Genomic DNA, 23,286 nt, shown 5'->3' on the forward strand with positions numbered 1-23,286 from the left:
GAGGATGCGCACCGTGAGATGTTCCTTCTCTGGCCAAGAACAGATCCCCAAACCTGTTGTGCCTGTGAATAGGCTGCAGGGGGAAGGTGAAGACCAGGAAGAGCTTTCAGGGCTGCCACCTTCCGTGTGGGACAAGGAGCCGGACGTTTGCCTTTTCGGGAACAGGCTCTGCCGAGGATGCGCACCGTGAGAGATTGCGTCTTTGGGCAAGCACAGATCCCAAAACCTGTTGTGCCTGTGAATAGGCTGCAGGGGGAAGGTGAAGACCAGCAACAGCTTTCCGGGCTGCCACCTTCCATGTGGGACAAGGAGCCGGACGTTTGCCTTTTCGGGAACAGGCTCTGCCGAGGATGCGCACCGTGAGATGTTCCTTCTGTGGGCAAGCACAGATCCCAAAACCTGTTGTGCCTGTGAATAGGCTGCAGGGGGAAGGTGAAGACCAGCAAGAGCTTTCAGGGCTGCCACCTTCCGTGTGGGACAAGGAGCCGGACGTTTGCCTTTTCGGGAACAGGCTCTGCCGAGGATGCGCACCGTGAGATGTTCCTTCTCTGGGCAAGCACAGATCCCAAAACCTGTTGTGCCTGTGAATAGGCTGCAGGGGGAAGGTGAAGACCAGCAACAGCTTTCAGGTCTGCCACCTTCCGTGTGGGACAAGGAGCTGGACGTTTGCCTTTTCGGGAACAGGCTCTGCCGAGGATGCGCACCGTGAGATGTTCCTTCTCTGGGCAAGCACAGATCCCAAAACCTGTTGTGCCTGTGAATAGGCTGCAGGGGGAAGGTGAAGACCAGCAACAGCTTTCCGGGCTGCCACCTTCCGTGTGGGACAAGGAGCCGGACGTTTGCCTTTTCGGGAACAGGCTCTGCCGAGGATGCGCACCGTGAGATGTTCCTTCTCTGGGCAAGCACAGATCCCCAAACCTGTTGTGCCTGTGAATAGGCTGCAGGGGGAAGGTGAAGACTAGCAACAGCTTTCAGGGCTGCCACCTTCCGTGTGGGACAAGGAGCCGGACGTTTGCCTTTTCGGGAACAGGCTCTGCCGAGGATGCGCACCGTGAGAGATTGCGTCTTTGGGCAAGCACAGATCCCAAAACCTGTTGTGCCTGTGAATAGGCTGCAGGGGGAAGGTGAAGACGAGCAACAGCTTTCCGGGCTGCCACCTTCCGTGTGGGACAAGGAGCCGGACGTTTGCCTTTTCGGGAACAGGCTCTGCCGAGGATGCGCACCGTGAGATGTTCCTTCTCTGGGCAAGCACAGATCCCAAAACCTGTTGTGCCTGTGAATAGGCTGCAGGGGGAAGGTGAAGACCAGCAACAGCTTTCCGGGCTGCCACCTTCCCTGTGGGACAAGGAGCCGGACGTTTGCCTTTTCGGGAACAGGCTCTGCCGAGGATGCGCACCGTGAGAGATTGCGTCTTTGGGAAAGCAGAGATTCCCAGTGCGGTGGTGCCTGTGAATAGGCTGCAGGGGGAAGGTGAAGACCAGCAACAGCTTTCCGGGCTGCCACCTTCCGTGTGGGACAAGGAGCCGGACGTTTGCCTTTTCGGGAACAGGCTCTGCCGAGGATGCGCACCGTGAGATGGTCCTTCTCTGGGCAAGCACAGATCCCAAAACCTGTTGTGCCTGTGAATAGGCTGCAGGGGGAAGGTGAAGACCAGCAACAGCTTTCCGGGCTGCCACCTTCCGTGTGGGACAAGGAGCCGGACGTTTGCCTTTTCGGGAACAGGCTCTGCCGAGGATGCGCACCGTGAGATGTTCCTTCTCTGGGCAAGCACAGATCCCAAAACCTGTTGTGCCTGTGACTAGGCTGCAGGGGGAAGGTGAAGACCAGCAACAGCTTTCCGGGCTGCCACCTTCCGTGTGGGACAAGGAGCCGGACGTTTGCCTTTTCGGGAACACGCTCTGCCGAGGATGCGCACCGTGAGATGTTCCTTCTCTGGGCAAGCACAGATCCCCAAACCTGTTGTGCCTGTGAATAGGCTGCAGGGGGAAGGTGAAGACCAGCAACAGCTTTCAGGGCTGCCACCTTCCGTGTGGGACAAGGAGCCGGACGTTTGCCTTTTCGGGAACAGGCTCTGCCGAGGATGCGCACCGCGAGAGATTGCGTCTTTGGGAAAGCAGAGATTCCCAGTGCGGTGGTGCCTGTGAATAGGCTGCAGGGGGAAGGTGAAGACCAGCAACAGCTTTCCGGGCTGCCACCTTCCGTGTGGGACAAGGAGCCGGACGTTTGCCTTTTCGGGAACAGGCTCTGCCGAGGATGCGCACCGTGAGATGTTCCTTCTCTGGGCAAGCACAGATCCCAAAACCTGTTGTGCCTGTGAATAGGCTGCAGGGGGAAGGTGAAGACCAGCAAGAGCTTTCAGGGCTGCCACCTTCCGTGTGGGACAAGGAGCCGGACGTTTGCCTTTTCGGGAACAGGCTCTGCCGAGGATGCGCACCGTGAGATGTTCCTTCTCTGGCCAAGAACAGATCCCCAAACCTGTTGTGCCTGTGAATAGGCTGCAGGGGGAAGGTGAAGACCAGCAACAGCTTTCCGGGCTGCCACCTTCCGTGTGGGACAAGGAGCCGGACGTTTGCCTTTTCGGGAACAGGCTCTGCCGAGGATGCGCACCGTGAGATGTTCCTTCTCTGGCCAAGCACAGATCCCAAAACCTGTTGTGCCTGTGACTAGGCTGCAGGGGGAAGGTGAAGACCAGCAACAGCTTTCAGGGCTGCCACCTTCCGTGTGGGACAAGGAGCCGGACGTTTGCCTTTTCGGGAACAGGCTCTGCCGAGGATGCGCACCGTGAGAGATTGCGTCTTTGGGCAAGCACAGATCTCCAAACCTGTTGTGCCTGTGAATAGGCTGCAGGGGGAAGGTGAAGACCAGCAACAGCTTTCCGGGCTGCCACCTTCCATGTGGGACAAGGAGCCGGACGTTTGCCTTTTCGGGAACAGGCTCTGCCGAGGATGCGCACCGTGAGATGTTCCTTCTCTGGGCAAGCACAGATCCCAAAACCTGTTGTGCCTGTGAATAGGCTGCAGGGGGAAGGTGAAGACCAGCAACAGCTTTCCGGGCTGCCACCTTCCGTGTGGGACAAGGAGCCGGACGTTTGCCTTTTCGGGAACAGGCTCTGCCGAGGATGCGCACCGTGAGATGTTCCTTCTCTGGGCAAGCACAGATCCCCAAACCTGTTGTGCCTGTGAATAGGCTGCAGGGGGAAGGTGAAGACCAGCAACAGCTTTCCGGGCTGCCACCTTCCGTGTGGGACAAGGAGCCGGACGTTTGCCTTTTCGGGAACAGGCTCTGCCGAGGATGCGCACCGTGAGAGATTGCGTCTTTGGGCAAGCACAGATCCCAAAACCTGTTGTGCCTGTGAATAGGCTGCAGGGGGAAGGTGAAGACCAGCAACAGCTTTCCGGGCTGCCACCTTCCGTGTGGGACAAGGAGCCGGACGTTTGCCTTTTCGGGAACAGGCTCTGCCGAGGATGCGCACCGTGAGATGTTCCTTCTCTGGGCAAGCACAGATCCCAAAACCTGTTGTGCCTGTGAATAGGCTGCAGGGGGAAGGTGAAGACCAGCAACAGCTTTCCGGGCTGCCACCTTCCGTGTGGGACAAGGAGCCGGACGTTTGCCTTTTCGGGAACAGGCTCTGCCGAGGGTGCGCACCGTGAGAGATTGCGTCTTTGGGAAAGCAGAGATTCCCAGTGCGGTGGTGCCTGTGAATAGGCTGCAGGGGGAAGGTGAAGACCAGCAACAGCTTTCCGGGCTGCCACCTTCCCTGTGGGACAAGGAGCCGGACGTTTGCCTTTTCGGGAACAGGCTCTGCCGAGGATGCGCACCGTGAGATGTTCCTTCTCTGGGCATGCACAGATCCCAAAACCTGTTGTGCCTGTGAATAGGCTGCAGGGGGAAGGTGAAGACCAGCAACAGCTTTCCGGGCTGCCACCTTCCGTGTGGGACAAGGAGCCGGACGTTTGCCTTTTCGGGAACAGGCTCTGCCGAGGATGCGCACTGTGAGATGTTCCTTCTCTGGGCAAGCACAGATCCCAAAACCTGTTGTGCCTGTGAATAGGCTGCAGGGGGAAGGTGAAGACCAGCAACAGCTTTCCGGGCTGCCACCTTCCGTGTGGGACAAGGAGCTGGACGTTTGCCTTTTCGGGAACAGGCTCTGCCGAGGATGCGCACCGTGAGATGTTCCTTCTCTGGGCAAGCACAGATCCCAAAACCTGTTGTGCCTGTGAATAGGCTGCAGGGGGAAGGTGAAGACCAGCAAGAGCTTTCCGGGCTGCCACCTTCCGTGTGGGACAAGGAGCCGGACGTTTGCCTTTTCGGGAACAGGCTCTGCCGAGGATGCGCACCGTGAGATGTTCCTTCTCTGGGCAAGCACAGATCCCAAAACCTGTTGTGCCTGTGAATAGGCTGCAGGGGGAAGGTGAAGACCAGCAACAGCTTTCAGGTCTGCCACCTTCCGTGTGGGACAAGGAGCCGGACGTTTGCCTTTTCGGGAACAGGCTCTGCCGAGGATGCGCACCGCGAGAGATTGCGTCTTTGGGAAAGCAGAGATTCCCAGTGCGGTGGTGCCTGTGAATAGGCTGCAGGGGGAAGGTGAAGACCAGCAACAGCTTTCCGGGCTGCCACCTTCCGTGTGGGACAAGGAGCCGGACGTTTGCCTTTTCGGGAACAGGCTCTGCCGAGGATGCGCACCGTGAGATGTTCCTTCTCTGGGCAAGCACAGATCCCAAAACCTGTTGTGCCTGTGAATAGGCTGCAGGGGGAAGGTGAAGACCAGCAACAGCTTTCCGGGCTGCCACCTTCCGTGTGGGACAAGGAGCCGGACGTTTGCCTTTTCGGGAACAGGCTCTGCCGAGGATGCGCACCGTGAGATGTTCCTTCTCTGGGCAAGCACAGATCCCAAAACCTGTTGTGCCTGTGAATAGGCTGCAGGGGGAAGGTGAAGACCAGCAACAGCTTTCCGGGCTGCCACCTTCCGTGTGGGACAAGGAGCCGGACGTTTGCCTTTTCAGGAACAGGCTCTGCCGAGGATGCGCACCGTGAGATGTTCCTTCTCTGGGCAAGCACAGATCCCAAAACCTGTTGTGCCTGTGAATAGGCTGCAGGGGGAAGGTGAAGACCAGCAACAGCTTTCCGGGCTGCCACCTTCCGTGTGGGACAAGGAGCCGGACGTTTGCCTTTTCGGGAACAGGCTCTGCCGAGGATGCGCACCGTGAGAGATTGCGTCTTTGGGCAAGCACAGATCCCAAAACCTGTTGTGCCTGTGAATAGGCTGCAGGGGGAAGGTGAAGACGAGCAACAGCTTTCCGGGCTGCCACCTTCCGTGTGGGACAAGGAGCCGGACGTTTGCCTTTTCGGGAACAGGCTCTGCCGAGGATGCGCACCGTGAGATGTTCCTTCTCTGGGCAAGCACAGATCCCAAAACCTGTTGTGCCTGTGAATAGGCTGCAGGGGGAAGGTGAAGACCAGCAAGAGCTTTCCGGGCTGCCACCTTCCGTGTGGGACAAGGAGCCGGACGTTTGCCTTTTCGGGAACAGGCTCTGCCGAGGATGCGCACCGTGAGAGATTGCGTCTTTGGGCAAGCACAGATCCCAAAACCTGTTGTGCCTGTGAATAGGCTGCAGGGGGAAGGTGAAAGACCAGCAACAGCTTTCCGGGCTGCCACCTTCCGTGTGGGACAAGGAGCCGGACGTTTGCCTTTTCGGGAACAGGCTCTGCCGAGGATGCGCACCGTGAGATGGTCCTTCTCTGGGCAAGCACAGATCCCAAAACCTGTTGTGCCTGTGAATAGGCTGCAGGGGGAAGGTGAAGACCAGCAAGAGCTTTCAGGGCTGCCACCTTCCGTGTGGGACAAGGAGCCGGACGTTTGCCTTTTCGGGAACAGGCTCTGCCGAGGATGCGCACCGTGAGATGTTCCTTCTCTGGGCAAGCACAGATCCCAAAACCTGTTGTGCCTGTGAATAGGCTGCAGGGGGAAGGTGAAGACCAGCAAGAGCTTTCAGGGCTGCCACCTTCCGTGTGGGACAAGGAGCCGGACGTTTGCCTTTTCGGGAACAGGCTCTGCCGAGGATGCGCACCGCGAGAGATTGCGTCTTTGGGAAAGCAGAGATTCCCAGTGCGGTGGTGCCTGTGAATAGGCTGCAGGGGGAAGGTGAAGACCAGCAACAGCTTTCCGGGCTGCCACCTTCCGTGTGGGACAAGGAGCCGGACGTTTGCCTTTTCGGGAACAGGCTCTGCCGAGGATGCGCACCGTGAGAGATTGCGTCTTTGGGCAAGCACAGATCCCAAAACCTGTTGTGCCTGTGAATAGGCTGCAGGGGGAAGGTGAAGACCAGCAACAGCTTTCCGGGCTGCCACCTTCCGTGTGGGACAAGGAGCCGGACGTTTGCCTTTTCGGGAACAGGCTCTGCCGAGGAAGCGCACCGTGAGATGTTCCTTCTCTGGCCAAGCACAGATCCCAAAACCTGTTGTGCCTGTGAATAGGCTGCAGGGGGAAGGTGAAGACCAGCAACAGCTTTCCGGGCTGCCACCTTCCGTGTGGGACAAGGAGCCGGACGTTTGCCTGTTCGGGAACAGGCTCTGCCGAGGATGCGCACCGTGAGATGTTCCTTCTCTGGGCAAGCACAGATCCCAAAACCTGTTGTGCCTGTGAATAGGCTGCAGGGGGAAGGTGAAGACCAGCAACAGCTTTCCAGGCTGCCACCTTCCGTGTGGGACAAGGAGCCGGACGTTTGCCTTTTCGGGAACAGGCTCTGCCGAGGATGCGCACCGTGAGATGTTCCTTCTCTGGGCAAGCACAGATCCCAAAACCTGTTGTGCCTGTGAATAGGCTGCAGGGGGAAGGTGAAGACCAGCAACAGCTTTCCGGGCTGCCACCTTCCGTGTGGGACAAGGAGCCGGACGTTTGCCTTTTCGGGAACAGGCTCTGCCGAGGATGCGCACCGTGAGATGTTCCTTCTCTGGGCAAGCACAGATCCCAAAACCTGTTGTGCCTGTGAATAGGCTGCAGGGGGAAGGTGAAGACGAGCAACAGCTTTCCGGGCTGCCACCTTCCGTGTGGGACAAGGAGCCGGACGTTTGCCTTTTCGGGAACAGGCTCTGCCGAGGATGCGCACCGTGAGATGTTCCTTCTCTGGGCAAGCACAGATCCCAAAACCTGTTGTGCCTGTGAATAGGCTGCAGGGGGAAGGTGAAGACCAGCAACAGCTTTCCGGGCTGCCACCTTCCGTGTGGGACAAGGAGCCGGACGTTTGCCTTTTCGGGAACAGGCTCTGCCGAGGATGCGCACCGTGAGATGTTCCTTCTCTGGGCAAGCACAGATCCCAAAACCTGTTGTGCCTGTGAATAGGCTGCAGGGGGAAGGTGAAGACCAGCAACAGCTTTCCGGGCTGCCACCTTCCGTGTGGGACAAGGAGCCGGACGTTTGCCTTTTCGGGAACAGGCTCTGCCGAGGATGCGCACCGTGAGATGTTCCTTCTCTGGGCAAGCACAGATCCCAAAACCTGTTGTGCCTGTGAATAGGCTGCAGGGGGAAGGTGAAGACCAGCAACAGCTTTCAGGGCTGCCACCTTCCGTGTGGGACAAGGAGCCGGACGTTTGCCTTTTCGGGAACAGGCTCTGCCGAGGATGCGCACCGTGAGAGATTGCGTCTTTGGGCAAGCACAGATCCCAAAACCTGTTGTGCCTGTGAATAGGCTGCAGGGGGAAGGTGAAGACCAGCAACAGCTTTCCGGGCTGCCACCTTCCGTGTGGGACAAGGAGCCGGACGTTTGCCTTTTCGGGAACAGGCTCTGCCGAGGATGCGCACCGTGAGATGGTCCTTCTCTGGGCAAGCAGAGATCCCAAAACCTGTTGTGCCTGTGAATAGGCTGCAGGGGGAAGGTGAAGACCAGCAACAGCTTTCCGGGCTGCCACCTTCCGTGTGGGACAAGGAGCCGGACGTTTGCCTTTTCGGGAACAGGCTCTGCCGAGGATGCGCACCGTGAGATGTTCCTTCTCTGGGCAAGCACAGATCCCCAAACCTGTTGTGCCTGTGAATAGGCTGCAGGGGGAAGGTGAAGACCAGCAACAGCTTTCCGGGCTGCCACCTTCCGTGTGGGACAAGGAGCCGGACGTTTGCCTTTTCGGGAACAGGCTCTGCCGAGGATGCGCACCGTGAGAGATTGCGTCTTTGGGCAAGCACAGATCCCCAAACCTGTTGTGCCTGTGAATAGGCTGCAGGGGGAAGGTGAAGACCAGCAACAGCTTTCCGGGCTGCCACCTTCCGTGTGGGACAAGGAGCTGGACATTTGCCTTTTCGGGAACAGGCTCTGCCGAGGATGCGCACCGTGAGATGTTCCTTCTCTGGGCAAGCAGAGATCCCAAAACCTGTTGTGCCTGTGAAGAGGCTGCACGGGGAAGGTGAAGACCAGCAACAGCTTTCCAGGCTGCCACCTTCCGTGTGGGACAAGGAGCCGGACGTTTGCCTTTTCGGGAACAGGCTCTGCCGAGGATGCGCACCGTGAGATGTTCCTTCTCTGGGCAAGCACAGATCCCAAAACCTGTTGTGCCTGTGAATAGGCTGCAGGGGGAAGGTGAAGACCAGCAACAGCTTTCCGGGCTGCCACCTTCCGTGTGGGACAAGGAGCCGGACGTTTGCCTTTTCGGGAACAGGCTCTGCCGAGGATGCGCACCGTGAGATGTTCCTTCTCTGGGCAAGCACAGATCCCAAAACCTGTTGTGCCTGTGAATAGGCTGCAGGGGGAAGGTGAAGACCAGCAAGAGCTTTCAGGGCTGCCACCTTCCGTGTGGGACAAGGAGCCGGACGTTTGCCTTTTCGGGAACAGGCTCTGCCGAGGATGCGCACCGTGAGAGATTGCGTCTTTGGGCAAGCACAGATCCCAAAACCTGTTGTGCCTGTGAATAGGCTGCAGGGGGAAGGTGAAGAACAGCAACAGCTTTCCGGGCTGCCACCTTCCGTGTGGGACAAGGAGCCGGACGTTTGCCTTTTCGGGAACAGGCTCTGCCGAGGAAGCGCACCGTGAGATGTTCCTTCTCTGGGCAAGCAGAGATCCCAAAACCTGTTGTGCCTGTGAATAGGCTGCAGGGGGAAGGTGAAGACCAGCAACAGCTTTCCGGGCTGCCACCTTCCGTGTGGGACAAGGAGCCGGACGTTTGCCTGTTCGGGAACAGGCTCTGCCGAGGATGCGCACCGTGAGATGTTCCTTCTCTGGGCAAGCACAGATCCCAAAACCTGTTGTGCCTGTGAATAGGCTGCAGGGGGAAGGTGAAGACCAGCAACAGCTTTCCGGGCTGCCACCTTCCGTGTGGGACAAGGAGCCGGACGTTTGCCTTTTCGGGAACAGGCTCTGCCGAGGATGCGCACCGTGAGATGTTCCTTCTCTGGGCAAGCACAGATCCCAAAACCTGTTGTGCCTGTGACTAGGCTGCAGGGGGAAGGTGAAGACCAGCAACAGCTTTCCGGGCTGCCACCTTCCGTGTGGGACAAGGAGCCGGACGTTTGCCTTTTCGGGAACAGGCTCTGCCGAGGATGCGCACCGTGAGATGTTCCTTCTCTGGGCAAGCACAGATCCCAAAACCTGTTGTGCCTGTGAATAGGCTGCAGGGGGAAGGTGAAGACCAGCAACAGCTTTCCGGGCTGCCACCTTCCGTGTGGGACAAGGAGCCGGACGTTTGCCTTTTCGGGAACAGGCTCTGCCGAGGATGCGCACCGTGAGATGTTCCTTCTCTGGGCAAGCACAGATCCCAAAACCTGTTGTGCCTGTGAATAGGCTGCAGGGGGAAGGTGAAGACCAGCAACAGCTTTCAGGGCTGCCACCTTCCGTGTGGGACAAGGAGCTGGACGTTTGCCTTTTCGGGAACAGGCTCTGCCGAGGATGCGCACCGTGAGAGATTGCGTGTTTGGGCAAGCACAGATCCCAAAACCTGTTGTACCTGTGAATAGGCTGCAGGGGGAAGGTGAAGACCAGCAACAGCTTTCCGGGCTGCCACCTTCCGTGTGGGACAAGGAGCCGGACGTTTGCCTTTTCGGGAACAGGCTCTGCCGAGGATGCGCACCGTGAGATGTTCCTTCTCTGGGCAAGCACAGATCCCAAAACGTGTTGTGCCTGTGAATAGGCTGCAGGGGGAAGGTGAAGACCAGCAACAGCTTTCCGGGCTGCCACCTTCCGTGTGGGACAAGGAGCCGGACGTTTGCCTTTTCGGGAACAGGCTCTGCCGAGGATGCGCACCGTGAGATGTTCCTTCTCTGGGCAAGCACAGATCCCAAAACCTGTTGTGCCTGTGAATAGGCTGCAGGGGGAAGGTGAAGACCAGCAAGAGCTTTCCGGGCTGCCACCTTCCGTGTGGGACAAGGAGCCGGACGTTTGCCTTTTCGGGAACAGGCTCTGCCGAGGATGCGCACCGTGAGATGTTCCTTCTCTGGGCAAGCAGAGATCCCAAAACCTGTTGTGCCTGTGAATAGGCTGCAGGGGGAAGGTGAAGACCAGCAACAGCTTTCCGGGCTGCCACCTTCCGTGTGGGACAAGGAGCCGGACGTTTGCCTTTTCGGGAACAGGCTCTGCCGAGGATGCGCACCGTGAGAGATTGCGTCTTTGGGCAAGCACAGATCCCAAAACCTGTTGTGCCTGTGAATAGGCTGCAGGGGGAAGGTGAAGACCAGCAACAGCTTTCCGGGCTGCCACCTTCCGTGTGGGACAAGGAGCCGGACGTTTGCCTTTTCGGGAACAGGCTCTGCCGAGGATGCGCACCGTGAGATGTTCCTTCTCTGGGCAAGCACAGATCCCAAAACCTGTTGTGCCTGTGAATAGGCTGCAGGGGGAAGGTGAAGACCAGCAAGATCTTTCAGGGCTGCCACCTTCCGTGTGGGACAAGGAGCCGGACGTTTGCCTTTTCGGGAACAGGCTCTGCCGAGGATGCGCACCGTGAGAGATTGCGTCTTTGGGAAAGCAGAGATTCCCAGTGCGGTGGTGCCTGTGAATAGGCTGCAGGGGGAAGGTGAAGACCAGCAAGAGCTTTCAGGGCTGCCACCTTCCGTGTGGGACAAGGAGCCGGACGTTTGCCTTTTCGGGAACAGGCTCTGCCGAGGATGCGCACCGTGAGAGATTGCGTCTTTGGGCAAGCACAGATCCCAAAACCTGTTGTGCCTGTGACTAGGCTGCAGGGGGAAGGTGAAGAACAGCAACAGCTTTCCGGGCTGCCACCTTCCGTGTGGGACAAGGAGCCGGACGTTTGCCTTTTCGGGAACAGGCTCTGCCGAGGAAGCGCACCGTGAGATGTTCCTTCTCTGGGCAAGCAGAGATCCCAAAACCTGTTGTGCCTGTGAATAGGCTGCAGGGGGAAGGTGAAGACCAGCAACAGCTTTCCGGGCTGCCACCTTCCGTGTGGGACAAGGAGCCGGACGTTTGCCTTTTCGGGAACAGGCTCTGCCGAGGATGCGCACCGTGAGATGTTCCTTCTCTGGGCAAGCACAGATCCCCAAACCTGTTGTGCCTGTGAATAGGCTGCAGGGGGAAGGTGAAGACCAGCAACAGCTTTCCGGGCTGCCACCTTCCGCGTGGGACAAGGAGCCGGACGTTTGCCTTTTCGGGAACAGGCTCTGCCGAGGATGCGCACCGTGAGATGTTCCTTCTCTGGGCAAGCACAGATCCCAAAACCTGTTGTGCCTGTGAATAGGCTGCAGGGGGAAGGTGAAGACCAGCAACAGCTTTCCGGGCTGCCACCTTCCGTGTGGGACAAGGAGCCGGACGTTTGCCTTTTCGGGAACAGGCTCTGCCGAGGATGCGCACCGTGAGATGTTCCTTCTCTGGGCAAGCAGAGATCCCAAAACCTGTTGTGCCTGTGAATAGGCTGCAGGGGGAAGGTGAAGACCAGCAACAGCTTTCCGGGCTGCCACCTTCCGTGTGGGACAAGGAGCCGGACGTTTGCCTTTTCGGGAACAGGCTCTGCCGAGGATGCGCACCGTGAGATGTTCCTTCTCTGGGCAAGCACAGATCCCCAAACCTGTTGTGCCTGTGAATAGGCTGCAGGGGGAAGGTGAAGACCAGCAACAGCTTTCCGGGCTGCCACCTTCCGTGTGGGACAAGGAGCCGGACGTTTGCCTTTTCGGGAACAGGCTCTGCCGAGGATGCGCACCGTGAGAGATTGCGTCTTTGGGCAAGCACAGATCCCCAAACCTGTTGTGCCTGTGAATAGGCTGCAGGGGGAAGGTGAAGACCAGCAACAGCTTTCCGGGCTGCCACCTTCCGTGTGGGACAAGGAGCCGGACGTTTGCCTTTTCGGGAACAGGCTCTGCCGAGGATGCGCACCGTGAGATGTTCCTTCTCTGGGCAAGCACAGATCCCAAAACCTGTTGTGCCTGTGAATAGGCTGCAGGGGGAAGGTGAAGACCAGCAACAGCTTTCCGGGCTGCCACCTTCCGTGTGGGACAAGGAGCCGGACGTTTGCCTTTTCGGGAACAGGCTCTGCCGAGGATGCGCACCGTGAGATGTTCCTTCTCTGGGCAAGCACAGATCCCCAAACCTGTTGTGCCTGTGAATAGGCTGCAGGGGGAAGGTGAAGACCAGCAACAGCTTTCCGGGCTGCCACCTTCCGTGTGGGACAAGGAGCCGGACGTTTGCCTTTTCGGGAACAGGCTCTGCCGAGGATGCGCACCGTGAGATGTTCCTTCTCTGGGCAAGCACAGATCCCCAAACCTGTTGTGCCTGTGAATAGGCTGCAGGGGGAAGGTGAAGACCAGCAACAGCTTTCCGGGCTGCCACCTTCCGTGTGGGACAAGGAGCCGGACGTTTGCCTTTTCGGGAACAGGCTCTGCCGAGGATGCGCACCGTGAGATGTTCCTTCTCTGGGCAAGCACAGATCCCCAAACCTGTTGTGCCTGTGAACAGGCTGCAGGGGGAAGGTGAAGACCAGCAACAGCTTTCCGGGCTGCCACCTTCCGTGTGGGACAAGGAGCCGGACGTTTGCCTTTTCGGGAACAGGCTCTGCCGAGGATGCGCACCGTGAGATGTTCCTTCTCTGGGCAAGCACAGATCCCAAAACCTGTTGTGCCTGTGAATAGGCTGCAGGGGGAAGGTGAAAACCAGCACCAGCTTTCCGGGCTGCCACCTTCCGTGTGGGACAAGGAGCCGGACGTTTGCCTTTTCGGGAACAGGCTCTGCCGAGGATGCGCACCGTGAGATGTTCCTTCTCTGGGCAAGCACAGATCCCCAAACCTGTTGTGCCTGTGAATAGGCTGCAGGGGGAAGGTGAAGACCAGCAAGATCTTTCAGGGCTGCCACCTTCCGTGTGGGACAAGGAGCCGGACGTTTGCCTTTTCGGGAACAGGCTCTGCCGAGGATGCGCACCGTGAGAGATTGCGTGTTTGGGAAAGCAGAGATTCCCAGTGCGGTGGTGCCTGTGAATAGGCTGCAGGGGGAAGGTGAAGACCAGCAAGAGCTTTCAGGGCTGCCACCTTCCGTGTGGGACAAGGAGCCGGACGTTTGCCTTTTCGGGAACAGGCTCTGCCGAGGATGCGCACCGTGAGAGATTGCGTCTTTGGGCAAGCACAGATCCCAAAACCTGTTGTGCCTGTGAATAGGCTGCAGGGGGAAGGTGAAGAACAGCAACAGCTTTCCGGGCTGCCACCTTCCGTGTGGGACAAGGAGCCGGACGTTTGCCTTTTCGGGAACAGGCTCTGCCGAGGAAGCGCACCGTGAGATGTTCCTTCTCTGGGCAAGCAGAGATCCCAAAACCTGTTGTGCCTGTGAATAGGCTGCAGGGGGAAGGTGAAGACCAGCAACAGCTTTCCGGGCTGCCACCTTCCGTGTGGGACAAGGAGCCGGACGTTTGCCTGTTCGGGAACAGGCTCTGCCGAGGATGCGCACCGTGAGATGTTCCTTCTCTGGGCAAGCACAGATCCCCAAACCTGTTGTGCCTGTGAATAGGCTGCAGGGGGAAGGTGAAGACCAGCAACAGCTTTCCGGGCTGCCACCTTCCGTGTGGGACAAGGAGCCGGACGTTTGCCTTTTCGGGAACAGGCTCTGCCGAGGATGCGCACCGTGAGATGTTCCTTCTCTGGGCAAGCACAGATCCCAAAACCTGTTGTGCCTGTGACTAGGCTGCAGGGGGAAGGTGAAGACCAGCAACAGCTTTCCGGGCTGCCACCTTCCGTGTGGGACAAGGAGCCGGACGTTTGCCTTTTCGGGAACAGGCTCTGCCGAGGATGCGCACCGTGAGATGTTCCTTCTCTGGGCAAGCACAGATCCCAAAACCTGTTGTGCCTGTGAATAGGCTGCAGGGGGAAGGTGAAGACCAGCAACAGCTTTCCGGGCTGCCACCTTCCGTGTGGGACAAGGAGCCGGACGTTTGCCTTTTCGGGAACAGGCTCTGCCGAGGATGCGCACCGTGAGATGTTCCTTCTCTGGGCAAGCACAGATCCCAAAACCTGTTGTGCCTGTGACTAGGCTGCAGGGGGAAGGTGAAGACCAGCAACAGCTTTCCGGGCTGCCACCTTCCGTGTGGGACAAGGAGCTGGACGTTTGCCTTTTCGGGAACAGGCTCTGCCGAGGATGCGCACCGTGAGAGATTGCGTGTTTGGGCAAGCACAGATCCCCAAACCTGTTGTGCCTGTGAATAGGCTGCAGGGGGAAGGTGAAGACCAGCAACAGCTTTCCGGGCTGCCACCTTCCGTGTGGGACAAGGAGCCGGACGTTTGCCTTTTCGGGAACAGGCTCTGCCGAGGATGCGCACCGTGAGATGTTCCTTCTCTGGGCAAGCACAGATCCCAAAACCTGTTGTGCCTGTGAATAGGCTGCAGGGGGAAGGTGAAGACCAGCAACAGCTTTCCGGGCTGCCACCTTCCGTGTGGGACAAGGAGCCGGACGTTTGCCTTTTCGGGAACAGGCTCTGCCGAGGATGCGCACCGTGAGAGATTGCGTCTTTGGGCAAGCACAGATCCCAAAACCTGTTGTGCCTGTGAATAGGCTGCAGGGGGAAGGTGAAGACCAGCAACAGCTTTCCGGGCTGCCACCTTCCGTGTGGGACAAGGAGCCGGACGTTTGCCTTTTCGGGAACAGGCTCTGCCGAGGATGCGCACCGTGAGATGTTCCTTCTCTGCGCAAGCACAGATCCCCAAACCTGTTGTGCCTGTGAATAGGCTGCAGGGGGAAGGTGAAAACCAGCACCAGCTTTCCGGGCTGCCACCTTCCGTGTGGGACAAGGAGCCGGACGTTTGCCTTTTCGGGAACAGGCTCTGCCGAGGATGCGCACCGTGAGATGTTCCTTCTCTGGGCAAGCACAGATCCCCAAACCTGTTGTGCCTGTGAATAGGCTGCAGGGGGAAGGTGAAGACCAGCAAGATCTTTCAGGGCTGCCACCTTCCGTGTGGGACAAGGAGCCGGACGTTTGCCTTTTCGGGAACAGGCTCTGCCGAGGATGCGCACCGTGAGAGATTGCGTCTTTGGGAAAGCAGAGATTCCCAGTGCGGTGGTGCCTGTGAATAGGCTGCAGGGGGAAGGTGAAGACCAGCAAGAGCTTTCAGGGCTGCCACCTTCCGTGTGGGACAAGGAGCCGGACGTTTGCCTTTTCGGGAACAGGCTCTGCCGAGGATGCGCACCGTGAGAGATTGCGTCTTTGGGCAAGCACAGATCCCAAAACCTGTTGTGCCTGTGAATAGGCTGCAGGGGGAAGGTGAAGAACAGCAACAGCTTTCCGGGCTGCCACCTTCCGTGTGGGACAAGGAGCCGGACGTTTGCCTTTTCGGGAACAGGCTCTGCCGAGGAAGCGCACCGTGAGATGTTCCTTCTCTGGGCAAGCAGAGATCCCAAAACCTGTTGTGCCTGTGAATAGGCTGCAGGGGGAAGGTGAAGACCAGCAACAGCTTTCCGGGCTGCCACCTTCCGTGTGGGACAAGGAGCCGGACGTTTGCCTGTTCGGGAACAGGCTCTGCCGAGGATGCGCACCGTGAGATGTTCCTTCTCTGGGCAAGCACAGATCCCAAAACCTGTTGTGCCTGTGAATAGGCTGCAGGGGGAAGGTGAAGACCAGCAACAGCTTTCCAGGCTGCCACCTTCCGTGTGGGACAAGGAGCCGGACGTTTGCCTTTTCGGGAACAGGCTCTGCCGAGGATGCGCACCGTGAGATGTTCCTTCTCTGGGCAAGCACAGATCCCAAAACCTGTTGTGCCTGTGACTAGGCTGCAGGGGGAAGGTGAAGACCAGCAACAGCTTTCCGGGCTGCCACCTTCCGTGTGGGACAAGGAGCCGGACGTTTGCCTTTTCGGGAACAGGCTCTGCCGAGGATGCGCACCGTGAGATGTTCCTTCTCTGGGCAAGCACAGATCCCAAAACCTGTTGTGCCTGTGAATAGGCTGCAGGGGGAAGGTGAAGACCAGCAACAGCTTTCCGGGCTGCCACCTTCCGTGTGGGACAAGGAGCCGGACGTTTGCCTTTTCGGGAACAGGCTCTGCCGAGGATGCGCACCGTGAGATGTTCCTTCTCTGGGCAAGCACAGATCCCAAAACCTGTTGTGCCTGTGACTAGGCTGCAGGGGGAAGGTGAAGACCAGCAACAGCTTTCCGGGCTGCCACCGTCCGTGTGGGACAAGGAGCTGGACGTTTGCCTTTTCGGGAACAGGCTCTGCCGAGGATGCGCACCGTGAGAGATTGCGTGTTTGGGCAAGCACAGATCCCCAAACCTGTTGTGCCTGTGAATAGGCTGCAGGGGGAAGGTGAAGACCAGCAACAGCTTTCCGGGCTGCCACCTTCCGTGTGGGACAAGGAGCCGGACGTTTGCCTTTTCGGGAACAGGCTCTGCCGAGGATGCGCACCGTGAGATGTTCCTTCTCTGGGCAAGCACAGATCCCCAAACCTGTTGTGCCTGTGAATAGGCTGCAGGGGGAAGGTGAAGACCAGCAAGAGCTTTCCGGGCTGCCACCTTCCGTGTGGGACAAGGAGCCGGACGTTTGCCTTTTCGGGAACAGGCTCTGCCGAGGATGCGCACCGTGAGAGATTGCGTCTTTGGGCAAGCACAGATCCCAAAACCTGTTGTGCCTGTGAATAGGCTGCAGGGGGAAGGTGAAGACCAGCAACAGCTTTCCGGGCTGCCACCTTCCGTGTGGGACAAGGAGCCGGACGTTTGCCTTTTCGGGAACAGGCTCTGCCGAGGATGCGCACCGTGAGATGTTCCTTCTCTGGGCAAGCAGAGATCCCAAAACCTGTTGTGCCTGTGAATAGGCTGCAGGGGGAAGGTGAAGACCAGCAACAGCTTTCCGGGCTGCCACCTTCCGTGTGGGACAAGGAGCCGGACGTTTGCCTTTTCGGGAACAGGCTCTGCCGAGGATGCGCACCGTGAGATGTTCCTTCTCTGGGCAAGCACAGATCCCCAAACCTGTTGTGCCTGTGAATAGGCTGCAGGGGGAAGGTGAAGACCAGCAACAGCTTTCCGGGCTGCCACCTTCCGTGTGGGACAAGGAGCCGGACGTTTGCCTTTTCGGGAACAGGCTCTGCCGAGGATGCGCACCGTGAGAGATTGCGTCTTTGGGCAAGCACAGATCCCCAAACCTGTTGTGCCTGTGAATAGGCTGCAGGGGGAAGGTGAAGACCAGCAACAGCTTTCCGGGCTGCCACCTTCCGTGTGGGACAAGGAGCCGGACGTTTGCCTTTTCGGGAACAGGCTCTGCCGAGGATGCGCACCGTGAGATGTTCCTTCTCTGGGCAAGCACAGATCCCAAAACCTGTTGTGCCTGTGAATAGGCTGCAGGGGGAAGGTGAAGACCAGCAACAGCTTTCCGGGCTGCCACCTTCCGTGTGGGACAAGGAGCCGGACGTTTGCCTTTTCGGGAACAGGCTCTGCCGAGGATGCGCACCGTGAGATGTTCCTTCTCTGCGCAAGCACAGATCCCCAAACCTGTTGTGCCTGTGAATAGGCTGCAGGGGGAAGGTGAAGACCAGCAACAGCTTTCCGGGCTGCCACCTTCCGTGTGGGACAAGGAGCCGGACGTTTGCCTTTTCGGGAACAGGCTCTGCCGAGGATGCGCACCGTGAGATGTTCCTTCTCTGGGCAAGCACAGATCCCCAAACCTGTTGTGCCTGTGAATAGGCTGCAGGGGGAAGGTGAAGACCAGCAACAGCTTTCCGGGCTGCCACCTTCCGTGTGGGACAAGGAGCCGGACGTTTGCCTTTTCGGGAACAGGCTCTGCCGAGGATGCGCACCGTGAGATGTTCCTTCTCTGGGCAAGCACAGATCCCCAAACCTGTTGTGCCTGTGAACAGGCTGCAGGGGGAAGGTGAAGACCAGCAACAGCTTTCCGGGCTGCCACCTTCCGTGTGGGACAAGGAGCCGGACGTTTGCCTTTTCGGGAACAGGCTCTGCCGAGGATGCGCACCGTGAGATGTTCCTTCTCTGGGCAAGCACAGATCCCCAAACCTGTTGTGCCTGTGAATAGGCTGCAGGGGGAAGGTGAAGACCAGCAAGATCTTTCAGGGCTGCCACCTTCCGTGTGGGACAAGGAGCCGGACGTTTGCCTTTTCGGGAACAGGCTCTGCCGAGGATGCGCACCGTGAGAGATTGCGTCTTTGGGAAAGCAGAGATTCCCAGTGCGGTGGTGCCTGTGAATAGGCTGCAGGGGGAAGGTGAAGACCAGCAAGAGCTTTCAGGGCTGCCACCTTCCGTGTGGGACAAGGAGCCGGACGTTTGCCTTTTCGGGAACAGGCTCTGCCGAGGATGCGCACCGTGAGAGATTGCGTCTTTGGGCAAGCACAGATCCCAAAACCTGTTGTGCCTGTGAATAGGCTGCAGGGGGAAGGTGAAGAACAGCAACAGCTTTCCGGGCTGCCACCTTCCGTGTGGGACAAGGAGCCGGACGTTTGCCTTTTCGGGAACAGGCTCTGCCGAGGAAGCGCACCGTGAGATGTTCCTTCTCTGGGCAAGCAGAGATCCCAAAACCTGTTGTGCCTGTGAATAGGCTGCAGGGGGAAGGTGAAGACCAGCAACAGCTTTCCGGGCTGCCACCTTCCGTGTGGGACAAGGAGCCGGACGTTTGCCTGTTCGGGAACAGGCTCTGCCGAGGATGCGCACCGTGAGATGTTCCTTCTCTGGGCAAGCACAGATCCCAAAACCTGTTGTGCCTGTGAATAGGCTGCAGGGGGAAGGTGAAGACCAGCAACAGCTTTCCGGGCTGCCACCTTCCGTGTGGGACAAGGAGCCGGACGTTTGCCTTTTCGGGAACAGGCTCTGCCGAGGATGCGCACCGTGAGATGTTCCTTCTCTGGGCAAGCACAGATCCCAAAACCTGTTGTGCCTGTGACTAGGCTGCAGGGGGAAGGTGAAGACCAGCAACAGCTTTCCGGGCTGCCACCTTCCGTGTGGGACAAGGAGCCGGACGTTTGCCTTTTCGGGAACAGGCTCTGCCGAGGATGCGCACCGTGAGATGTTCCTTCTCTGGGCAAGCACAGATCCCAAAACCTGTTGTGCCTGTGAATAGGCTGCAGGGGGAAGGTGAAGACCAGCAACAGCTTTCCGGGCTGCCACCTTCCGTGTGGGACAAGGAGCCGGACGTTTGCCTTTTCGGGAACAGGCTCTGCCGAGGATGCGCACCGTGAGATGTTCCTTCTCTGGGCAAGCACAGATCCCAAAACCTGTTGTGCCTGTGACTAGGCTGCAGGGGGAAGGTGAAGACCAGCAACAGCTTTCCGGGCTGCCACCTTCCGTGTGGGACAAGGAGCTGGACGTTTGCCTTTTCGGGAACAGGCTCTGCCGAGGATGCGCACCGTGAGAGATTGCGTGTTTGGGCAAGCACAGATCCCAAAACCTGTTGTGCCTGTGAATAGGCTGCAGGGGGAAGGTGAAGACCAGCAACAGCTTTCCGGGCTGCCACCTTCCGTGTGGGACAAGGAGCCGGACGTTTGCCTTTTCGGGAACAGGCTCTGCCGAGGATGCGCACCGTGAGATGTTCCTTCTCTGGGCAAGCACAGATCCCCAAACCTGTTGTGCCTGTGAATAGGCTGCAGGGGGAAGGTGAAGACCAGCAACAGCTTTCCGGGCTGCCACCTTCCGTGTGGGACAAGGAGCCGGACGTTTGCCTTTTCGGGAACAGGCTCTGCCGAGGATGCGCACCGTGAGACGTTCCTTCTCTGGGCAAGCACAGATCCCAAAACCTGTTGTGCCTGTGAATAGGCTGCAGGGGGAAGGTGAAGACCAGCAACAGCTTTCCGGGCTGCCACCTTCCGTGTGGGACAAGGAGCCGGACGTTTGCCTTTTCGGGAACAGGCTCTGCCGAGGATGCGCACCGTGAGATGTTCCTTCTCTGGGCAAGCAGAGATCCCAAAACCTGTTGTGCCTGTGAATAGGCTGCAGGGGGAAGGTGAAGACCAGCAACAGCTTTCCGGGCTGCCACCTTCCGTGTGGGACAAGGAGCCGGACGTTTGCCTTTTCGGGAACAGGCTCTGCCGAGGATGCGCACCGTGAGATGTTCCTTCTCTGCGCAAGCACAGATCCCCAAACCTGTTGTGCCTGTGAATAGGCTGCAGGGGGAAGGTGAAGACCAGCAACAGCTTTCCGGGCTGCCACCTTCCGTGTGGGACAAGGAGCCGGACGTTTGCCTTTTCGGGAACAGGCTCTGCCGAGGATGCGCACCGTGAGATGTTCCTTCTCTGGGCAAGCACAGATCCCAAAACCTGTTGTGCCTGTGAATAGGCTGCAGGGGGAAGGTGAAGACCAGCAACAGCTTTCAGGGCTGCCACCTTCCGTGTGGGACAAGGAGCCGGACGTTTGCCTTTTCGGGAACAGGCTCTGCCGAGGATGCGCACCGTGAGATGTTCCTTCTCTGGGCAAGCACAGATCCCAAAACCTGTTGTGCCTGTGAATAGGCTGCAGGGGGAAGGTGAAGACCAGCAACAGCTTTCCGGGCTGCCACCTTCCGTGTGGGACAAGGAGCCGGACGTTTGCCTTTTCGGGAACAGGCTCTGCCGAGGATGCGCACCGTGAGATGTTCCTTCTCTGGGCAAGCACAGATCCCAAAACCTGTTGTGCCTGTGAATAGGCTGCAGGGGGAAGGTGAAGACCAGCAACAGCTTTCAGGGCTGCCACCTTCCGTGTGGGACAAGGAGCTGGACGTTTGCCTTTTCGGGAACAGGCTCTGCCGAGGATGCGCACCGTGAGAGATTGCGTGTTTGGGCAAGCACAGATCCCAAAACCTGTTGTGCCTGTGAATAGGCTGCAGGGGGAAGGTGAAGACCAGCAACAGCTTTCCGGGCTGCCACCTTCCGTGTGGGACAAGGAGCCGGACGTTTGCCTTTTCGGGAACAGGCTCTGCCGAGGATGCGCACCGTGAGATGTTCCTTCTCTGGGCAAGCACAGATCCCCAAACCTGTTGTGCCTGTGAATAGGCTGCAGGGGGAAGGTGAAGACCAGCAACAGCTTTCCGGGCTGCCACCTTCCGTGTGGGACAAGGAGCCGGACGTTTGCCTTTTCGGGAACAGGCTCTGCCGAGGATGCGCACCGTGAGATGTTCCTTCTCTGGGCAAACACAGATCCCAAAACCTGTTGTGCCTGTGAATAGGCTGCAGGGGGAAGGTGAAGACCAGCAACAGCTTTCCGGGCTGCCACCTTCCGTGTGGGACAAGGAGCCGGACGTTTGCCTTTTCGGGAACAGGCTCTGCCGAGGATGCGCACCGTGAGATGTTCCTTCTCTGGGCAAGCAGAGATCCCAAAACCTGTTGTGCCTGTGAATAGGCTGCAGGGGGAAGGTGAAGACCAGCAACAGCTTTCCGGGCTGCCACCTTCCGTGTGGGACAAGGAGCCGGACGTTTGCCTTTTCGGGAACAGGCTCTGCCGAGGATGCGCACCGTGAGAGATTGCGTCTTTGGGCAAGCACAGATCCCAAAACCTGTTGTGCCTGTGAATAGGCTGCAGGGGGAAGGTGAAGACCAGCAACAGCTTTCCGGGCTGCCACCTTCCGTGTGGGACAAGGAGCCGGACGTTTGCCTTTTCGGGAACAGGCTCTGCCGAGGATGCGCACCGTGAGATGTTCCTTCTCTGGGCAAGCAGAGATCCCAAAACCTGTTGTGCCTGTGAATAGGCTGCAGGGGGAAGGTGAAGACCAGCAACAGCTTTCCGGGCTGCCACCTTCCGTGTGGGACAAGGAGCCGGACGTTTGCCTTTTCGGGAACAGGCTCTGCCGAGGATGCGCACCGTGAGATGTTCCTTCTCTGGGCAAGCACAGATCCCAAAACCTGTTGTGCCTGTGAATAGGCTGCAGGGGGAAGGTGAAGACCAGCAACAGCTTTCCGGGCTGCCACCTTCCGTGTGGGACAAGGAGCCGGACGTTTGCCTTTTCGGGAACAGGCTCTGCCGAGGATGCGCACCGTGAGAGATTGCGTCTTTGGGCAAGCACAGATCCCCAAACCTGTTGTGCCTGTGAATAGGCTGCAGGGGGAAGGTGAAGACCAGCAACAGCTTTCCGGGCTGCCACCTTCCGTGTGGGACAAGGAGCCGGACGTTTGCCTTTTCGGGAACAGGCTCTGCCGAGGATGCGCACCGTGAGATGTTCCTTCTCTGGGCAAGCACAGATCCCAAAACCTGTTGTGCCTGTGAATAGGCTGCAGGGGGAAGGTGAAGACCAGCAACAGCTTTCCGGGCTGCCACCTTCCGTGTGGGACAAGGAGCCGGACGTTTGCCTTTTCGGGAACAGGCTCTGCCGAGGATGCGCACCGTGAGATGTTCCTTCTCTGGGCAAGCACAGATCCCAAAACCTGTTGTGCCTGTGAATAGGCTGCAGGGGGAAGGTGAAGACCAGCAACAGCTTTCCGGGCTGCCACCTTCCGTGTGGGACAAGGAGCCGGACGTTTGCCTTTTCGGGAACAGGCTCTGCCGAGGATGCGCACCGTGAGATGTTCCTTCTCTGGGCAAGCACAGATCCCCAAACCTGTTGTGCCTGTGAATAGGCTGCAGGGGGAAGGTGAAGACCAGCAACAGCTTTCCGGGCTGCCACCTTCCGTGTGGGACAAGGAGCCGGACGTTTGCCTTTTCGGGAACAGGCTCTGCCGAGGATGCGCACCGTGAGATGTTCCTTCTCTGGGCAAGCACAGATCCCCAAACCTGTTGTGCCTGTGAACAGGCTGCAGGGGGAAGGTGAAGACCAGCAACAGCTTTCCGGGCTGCCACCTTCCGTGTGGGACAAGGAGCCGGACGTTTGCCTTTTCGGGAACAGGCTCTGCCGAGGATGCGCACCGTGAGATGTTCCTTCTCTGGGCAAGCACAGATCCCAAAACCTGTTGTGCCTGTGAATAGGCTGCAGGGGGAAGGTGAAAACCAGCACCAG

The sequence above is a fragment of the Haliaeetus albicilla genome, unplaced genomic scaffold (genome assembly GCF_947461875.1).
Source record: "Haliaeetus albicilla unplaced genomic scaffold, bHalAlb1.1 scaffold_34, whole genome shotgun sequence".
Lineage (NCBI taxonomy): Eukaryota > Metazoa > Chordata > Aves > Accipitriformes > Accipitridae > Haliaeetus > Haliaeetus albicilla.